Source organism: Chrysochloris asiatica, unplaced genomic scaffold, assembly GCF_000296735.1.
Source record: "Chrysochloris asiatica unplaced genomic scaffold, ChrAsi1.0 scaffold00010, whole genome shotgun sequence".
Taxonomy (NCBI): Eukaryota; Metazoa; Chordata; class Mammalia; order Afrosoricida; family Chrysochloridae; genus Chrysochloris; species Chrysochloris asiatica.
The window spans coordinates 11,549,009-11,557,547 of NW_006408528.1; positions in this window are offsets into that span (position 1 = coordinate 11,549,009).

Consider the following 8,539-nt stretch of genomic DNA (forward strand, 5'->3'; position numbering starts at 1 on the left):
AGATGGTGTCTAGTTACCACTTACCAACTGTTCTGAAAGGGACCATATTAGAAGATCATACAGTGGATGAAAAATCTGAAACAAAACTCAAAAGTCCTAAAGATATGAGATACAAAAATAAAACAGACACAGATGAAAATTCTGGCACCCTGAAAGTCAGAAGGTTAGAGAGGTAGATGGAATGCTTGCTGGGAGGAGAGGTCGAGCAGGGACAGTGAGAGAGGGAGACTGACTGGTGAACAGCTGGCCAGACTATTTTTAAGCAAGGAAAAAATTTAAAAATTACAAGGTAACCTCAAAGAAAAATAATATACCTGAACATCAAAATCATAGATTTTATAAACACTAACACAACAGAAATGAAAATGACAAGAAAATCCACAAACAAAATGAACTCAGCATCAAAATTATGTGGAACAAAGAATCCAGCAGCACGACAAAAAACACACACAGAAAAATGACAACAATCAATTCATGCCTGTAGATAATTACACAGAATGTAAATGGATTAAATGTACCAGTCAAAGGACATAAAGAGCAGAATGGATAATAAGATACAGGATCCTTTAATATGTTGTCTACAAGAGATGTATCAAAAAAGATGGAAACAGCCTAAATGCCCATCAACAGAAGAATGGTTAAACAAACTTTGGTACATACACACAATGGAATACTATAAAAAGTTGAAGAATTATGATAATTTGTGAAACACCTCATAACATGGTTGACCCTGGAAGACATTATGCTGAGTGAAATTAGTCAATCACAAAAGGACAAACATTGTGTGACACTAATGATGTAAAAAGTTTAAAATAGAAAAACTTTAACTGATAAAGAAACAATCTATGATGATTACGGGGGCTAGAGGGTAGACTCATGTTAACATGTGTGACAGGGAAGGCAATGTACAACAAGAGGGAGGTTAGCAGAGGAAAGATGAAAGTAGCAGGAGACACAGGGAGAGATGTAATAATTATAGAGAATAGAGGTAATGTTGTTAACTGGTGGTACATGGAGGGGTTTGCAGCCATGGAGCTCTGGTAGCGTAGTTGTTAGGAATCGGGCTGCTAATCTCACTGTCAGCAATTCGAAACTACCAGTGGCTCCATGGGAGAAAGATGAGGCTTTTTAAAAAAATGTATTGTTGTTGTTAAGTGCCATCAAGTGGGTTCCGACTCATAATGACCTTTTATAGGGTTTCTGTGGAGCTGCTGATGGATTTGAACCACCCACCTTGTGGTTCATACCGACTTTGCAGTTGAGTGCTTAGCCTACAGTGTCACACCAGGACTCATTTTTTAAAGTTGTAAATATGATATCATTTCCCTAGAATAGAAATCTGACTATCAAATATGTTAACTACTTTGTCTAAATGCTATGAGTATTAAATGATGGGGCTGGGGTTGGAATCCCTGTCTTCTTGGCTCCCATCTTGACGTTGTTGTTGTTATGTGCTGTTGAGTCGGTTCCGACCCATAGCGACCCTGAACAGGGTTTCCGAGGTTGTAAGTCTTTACAGGAGCAGAAAGCCTCATCTTTCTCCCACGGAGCAGCTGCTAGTTTCGACCCAGCTTGGCATAGAATGTATTAATTAACAAATGTTACAATACTATGAATAGAGTATCAGACCTATGACCTTTGTATGGTTACAATTTCATCTTCCTGGACTGTCTATTGTTAGGTGTAAGTATAAAATGTCATTAGATAGAAGGTATTCAAGATATTTCTGAGGGCAATTCAAAGAAACAGTCACTGGGGTCTTAAAAGCTCATGAGTGGCTAGCTAAAATGCAACTATTTGTCTAATACCTTAACCATGTGGTGCTCCTCAGTCTCCAACGTGGGGTTATTGAGTGTCTGTTGCCTGTAAAACATTGTGTTGGGGATTTAAATTATTTAAAATATGAGGATGCTATGGCCTCTCTTCTCAATGGGGTGAAAGGCTCATTGAAGGTACAAATAAGGCCAAAAGCAACATCAAATTAAATGTACGCAATAAGGAAAGGCTGAATAGTAATTGGAGTCCTGGGTTGGCACTGTAGGATAAGCACCAGACTGCTAACCACAAAACAGGCAGTTCAAACACACCAGTTGCTCTTTGGAAACCTTATACAGGGTCACTATGAGTCAGAACCTACTCAGCAGCACTTAACAACAGCAAGAAGCAGTAAATGGCTTAAGAAAACTCGGAAAAGAACCTATCTGATGGGGGTAGGAAAGATGAGAATTAGAATTTTGAATATAGCTAATATTTGAAATTCATCTAACATTTGTACACATAAGCAAAGTTCCAGAAGAGAGAAAGCACAGAATAAACTTCTGGGACCACGCAGACCTCAAGGTCACCACAAGCCTTAAGACAGAGATATGGCTGCCTCCCTGCTCCGTTATTAATCAGTGCTGGGTACAGGGTGTTCCCTGATTTCTTTTCCTAAAAGTCTCATTTTAAAAGAGTTCCAGCAATATCTGTATATACCCAACTACTTTCACCTTTGTCTAGGACTCTCCTTTGGAAATTATTCTTCAGTCCATTATAACTTGAAAAAACACAAACTAAAAATTCATCATCTCACTGGTACAAAGACTCTAAGACCACACAAAAGATATGAGGATCATTTGAACCAAATATTAAAAACATCAGACATACAAAAAAGATGAAAAATGCTTAGAAATGTTTCATGATAAGGATGATATGTGTGGTGCCTTAAATTTAGTTGATATACCTTTTCTATCCAAAGTCTTTTTAATTCTCATGAAGTGATTGAGTTCCAACTCATAGAGACTCTGTGTAGCGTTTCTGAGGAGCGGCTCGTGGTTTTGAAATGCTAACCTTGCAGTTCAGATTGAGTAGTTGTTGTTAAGTGCCTTCAAGTCGGTTCTGACCCATAGTGACCCTGTATAGGGTTTCTGAGGAGTGGCTGGTGAGCTTGAACCGCTGACCTTGCAGGTCAAACCAATTCTGCAGTCTAGTGCATTAACCCACAGCACCACACCAGGACTTCAGATTGAATTTTGTTGTTGTTGTTAAGTGCAGTGGAGTCGGTTCCGACCCATAGCCACCCTGCGCAGGGTTTTCAAGGCTGTAAATCTTTACGGGAGCAGAATGCTTCAGCTTTCTCCAAGCGGAAACGCTGGTAGTTTCGAACTGCTGACCTTGCGGTTCGGGGCCATGCAAATACGGTATATAGGACTCTAAGGCTGGAATTGGTTAGTTTTGCCCTTCAGCTAGGTTTAAAATGAGTCCTGGTATAGTGCTGTGGGTTAATGCGCTGGACTGCAAAATTGGTTTGAAATGCAAGCTCACTAGCTGTTCCTCAACCCTGTACTGGGTCGCTATGGCTTTGTAACACTTGCCTGAGCAGGGCAGAGGTCAAGGAATCACGTGATTGTGAAGTGGAAGACAAGAGTTAGGCATACCTGTAGTATAGCACACAAGGGGCATTCCTAACTGGACAATTGCTGCGTTCTCAGCTTTTTTTGATCCTGAATTGCACCCTGTTCGCTTCCTTAATAAACACCATAATCATGAGTATTGTTGAGTTCTGTGTGGCCACTGCAATGGATTCTCGAACCCAGATGTGATGCAGAGAGCTGTTGGAGGATTGTTGGTGTCAGTATAGGGGAAAAAGTTGTGGGGTGGAAGCATGTCTGACCTGTGTTTTATAGAAACTGCCTTGGCCTGAGTCTGATTCACTTTTCCCCTTGTGGAGTCAGAGGAAGTCACACATTGTCCCCACATAATTTTTGCAGCTCTGGTAGTGTAGTGGTTACGATTCGGGCTGCGAACCTTAAGGCCAGCAGTTCGAAACTACCAGTTGTTCCGCGGGAGAAAGAAGAGGCGTTCTGCTCCTGTAAAGATTTACAGCCTTGGAAACCCTGTACAGGGTCGCTATGGGTCGGAAACGACTCGATGGCACTTAACAACAACAGCAATATGCAAAGAATTAGAACATGAGAAAACTAGTGTAAACCACTACACAGTATTATATACTGTTTTTAGAAATGCAGAATAATAATAAATGTCCAGAAACCATTGTGTAATTAGTGTTTAAAGATTTATTAGAAATAAGAGAGACTTATGGAGAAATCATTAATTCCAATTTCTAAAGCAACTCTTGTTTTTTGTCTTTTGGACATTTTTCATTAAGGCATGTTGCCTATGCTTTTGTATGTTCTCGTTGTTCAGAGCCATTGAGTTAATTCTGATTCATAGCAACCCAGCTTAACAGACTAGAATTTAACAGACTCGAACTGCGTCACAGGGTTTTCTTGGCTATTGTCTTTGAGGAAGCAGATATCCAGGTCTTTCTTCTTTGGAGCAGCGAGGTGGGTTCTAACTTGCAGACTTTCAGTTAGCAGTATAGCCCTTAAATGCACGGGCCACCAGGGCTCCTTATACTTTTATATAGCCTAGGTCAAGAATCTGCAATAATAAATAAAGTATCTACAATATATCTTCAGTTATGGAAGAACGAGTTCACAGTTCTGTAAATATCATTTTAGACTTTCTAAATGCTTTTTGAATAATTTCCAAATGTGACTACATTTATATAATCATCACCATATTTATAATATAATTGTATTTTAATCACCCATCTTTCCCACTCCTCACTTTAGCCTTCATATGTCTTTGCTCTTTCCTCTCTCACCTCCTTCTTGAAGTTCCTTCCATCAACGTTTTTTGCCTAAGCCAAAATGCACATTTTTAAAAATCAAGAATAAAATGCAGCCATGAAAATTACCTACTCAGACAAAAATATCTCTAGATCTTGAAAAAACATTTTAAGCACTTAAATCTATAATAAAAAGCATCTCATGATCATAAAACTTGAATTATTTATATTTTTGAACTCAGAATTCATCATTTTACAAGTATAAGCCTCATATTTTTCCCAGCTGTGAAATTAGTGTACATACCCTCCCTTATGTTCTTCCTTGTATTTAGAATTAATTCAAGCTTATAATTCCAGGAATCAAACTTACAGTGCCAAAAGAAAAACAATTAAAACACATTTTTTGTGTGTGTGGCAAATTACTTCTCTAGAGCCATTACCTAGAAACATTTCATAGATCTTGTAAAAGTTCCTCAGAAATACTGAACCTATTCTATAGTAGTTCCCTCAACATTTTTTAATGGTTATCTCCAATATTTATTTAAAATAATTTCATATATGAGAGGACTTCAAAAAGTTCCTGAGAAAATGAAATTAAAAGATTAAAAGAAAGAAATGTAAGTTTTATTTCTCAACTAAGCTCCATCAAAGCGAGAGCTTTTGAAAGAGAGAGCACCGGTTATTTAGTCCATCGCTAGAAAACTGAGGATCATGGGAAGTTAGCTATGTTAGTGCAGTCTTGTTCACATTATTAACTGAAGGAAAAAGGGTGCACTTTACAGACTTCAGAAGGAGCCAAATCAGGACTGTAAAAGGGATACCTAATGATTTCCCATGGCAACTTTTAAGAAATAGTCCTTGTTCGATGAGAGTAATGAGCAGGATCTTTGTCATGGCGGAGAAAGACTCTCTGGTGAGGCTTTTTCAGGTGTTTTTCTGTTAAAGGGTTGTCTAATTTTATCAAAACACTGTTACGGTAAGCAGATATTATTATTCTTTGGCCCTCCAGAAAGCCAACAAGCAAAATGCCCTGAGCATTCCAAAAATCTGTTGCCTTGATCTTTGTACTTGACAATTTGCTTTTGCATTGACTGGACCACTTTCATCTTTTGGAAGAAATGGCATTAATTGTGCTTCTTCTTCAGGATTGTACAGATAAAGCCACATCTTATCTCCTGTTAAAGTTCTTTCAAGAAATAGTTCAGGATCTTTGTAAAATTCCCAGTGAAAGCTGTGCTCTTGTATGTAGGTGATCTGGGTGCAACAGTTGACACTCATTGAGCAGAAAGCTTGCTCATCTTTAATTTTTAATAATTGAGGTATCTGTAATGTTGGCTATTTTTTTCTGCAGCTAATCACCTATTCTCTTCAGTTAGGGCATGAGCAAGATTCATTGTTTCCTCAAAAAATGACGTTGAATGTCTGCCACTGCGGTCTTCACTGTCAACATCATTTTGTCCCTTTGTAAAATGAGTTATCCATTTGTAAACTGCTGATTTCTGTGGGACACCATCCCTATGAACTTTTTGTAAAACAGAAGTGATTTCACCATTCTTCCACCCTAGCTTCATAATAAATTTGATGTCTGTTTTTGTTTCAATTTTAGCATAATTCATGTTACTCTGCTGGTGAGGGTATGGTGAGATTGGAACTCTTGTACACTGTGGGTGCATTGGAAAATGGAAAATAGTATGGAACTTCCTTCAAAACTCAGAAGTGAAGATATCCTATGATCTAGAAATCCCACTACTAGAAAAATAAAAGCTGTGACATGGATAGATATATGCATATAGATTCATTGCAGCATTTTTCATGATAGCAAGAAGATTGGAAATGATCAAAGTGTTCATTAGTGGAAGAATAGATCAGTTATGATATATACACACACAATGGAGTACTAGCCAGTGCTCAAGAATAACCATGAATCTGAGAAACATCTCACAACATGAATGTATTTACAGAACATTATGTTAAGTGAAATAAGTAAATCTCAAAAGAAAAAATGTTGTATGAGACCACAATTATTAAAAGTCTAGAGTTTTATCCCTAGAGAGAAATATTCTTTGATGGTTACCATGGATGGGAGGAGAAAGAAGAGAACCCACTAAGTAGATGTTAAGCTGTTGTTAAGTGCCATTGAATCAGTACCAACTTAGAGTGACCCTATATAGGGTTTCCAAAGAGCAACTGGTTAGCTTGAACTGCCGACCTTGCAGTCAAAGTGACCTTGCAGTGCAGCACATTACTCACAGCACCACACCAGGACTCTACTAACTAGACAGTAGATATGTATTAACTTGGCTGAAGGGAAAGGCAACATACAATAAGACAGAAATTAGCACAACATGACCAAGGCAAAGGAAGACACTGGGAGGTATGCAAGAGTAAAATGCAGCATTAGTAAATACTATTACATACACAACCTTCCATAACAGTAATATCAAACAATAATGTATGAGTGGATATATAAGTAGGTTAGGAGTGTAGTGGCTCTGTAGGAGAAGCACTGAACTTTGAAACTCAAGGTTAGCAGTTCAAGCCCACCAGCTGCTTCATAGGAGAAAGATGAGGCTTTCTGCATCTGCAAAGATTTATAGCCTTGGAAACCCAATGCAGCATTGCTATGAGTTAGAGTTTGACTCTATAGCACCTAACAACAACAACAACATGTTGGTAGGTGTAATAGTTAAGGTTCTGTGTCAATTTTGCTGGGCCAGGATTCTTAATAGTTTAATAGTCAAAAATAGTAATCCTCCTTCCAGTTTAGTGGCGGCAGAGCAGAGTCAGGTAGGACAGGCTCCGTGGTAGAGGGGCTGAAAATCCAGAGACACTGCTCTCACAGAACAGCACCAGAGCTCTGGATCTAACATGTAGGTCAGGGCGCCAGTTTCCCGCAACTGCCAGTAGAAAAATCATGGCATAAAGGAAAATATTGCAATTAGAAGTCAGCCAAGACATGGGACTTCCTCTGTGGCCATCCAGCCTGGGCAGAGGTCAGAGGGCAGGGCTACAGCCAAACTGGCACAGGGAACCAGCGCTAAAAGTGGCACAGTGACATTTGCAAAAGGATGTGTGAGGGGATTCTACACATCTTTTTCCTCCTCTTCCCTGTTGTGTCTTCTTTGCCCAGCCCAGATGCCTTCAGTTGGGTAGGTATGCACCCCCAAAAGAAGTCCAGTGTTGAGACCACAGCTATCCATGTCACAGAGAGAAAGAGCCCCATCGGTCCAAGGGCAAATTCTTTGGCTGCTGCTTCTGACTTCTGCCTGTGGGTCCCAGCCCTAAAGTTAACTTGTGCGGGACCCTTTACTCCTGCCTATCCAGCAAGAAAAAAAGCAGGTTTGGCCTGACAGACAAACCATATGAACAATCTGTAAAACCCCAACATAAAAAGACTCAACTATTTCAAGAATTATGCTGTGTACACACAGATATTTAACTGACCTTCAGAGACAAAAATAGCAAACAATCTTTCTCCCATTAACTATTCAAAATCTATCTGTGCACCTCTACGGTGGTGACTAGAGGAGGGGCATGAGCAAGTGGACACCCCCACCCACTTCTGGAGGCTTCTACAGTGCACACACACTGCCTGTGTAGCAAGGCCACTGGCCAGTTGGCGATAGTTTTATTTTTGTTTCAACGTTATGGGTTTTGTCTCTGCTTTTATATTGCTTCTGCTTTTGGGCCTTTTGATCACACATTTTCCCTGGAGGTGGGAGCTTTTTCTTCCTACATTACTCAAGAAGAGTCAGCAATTGTGGCTATATAGCCAAGCTACAAGCATACCCCATAATATTCTACTGTTGAGACAAGAGCCAATAACAGTTGCTAAGCCCTGGTGTGGCGCTATGGGTTAATGTGCCAGACAGCAAAGCCATTCGAACTGCAAGGTCCATGGTTCAAGCTCACCAGAGGCTCCTTGGA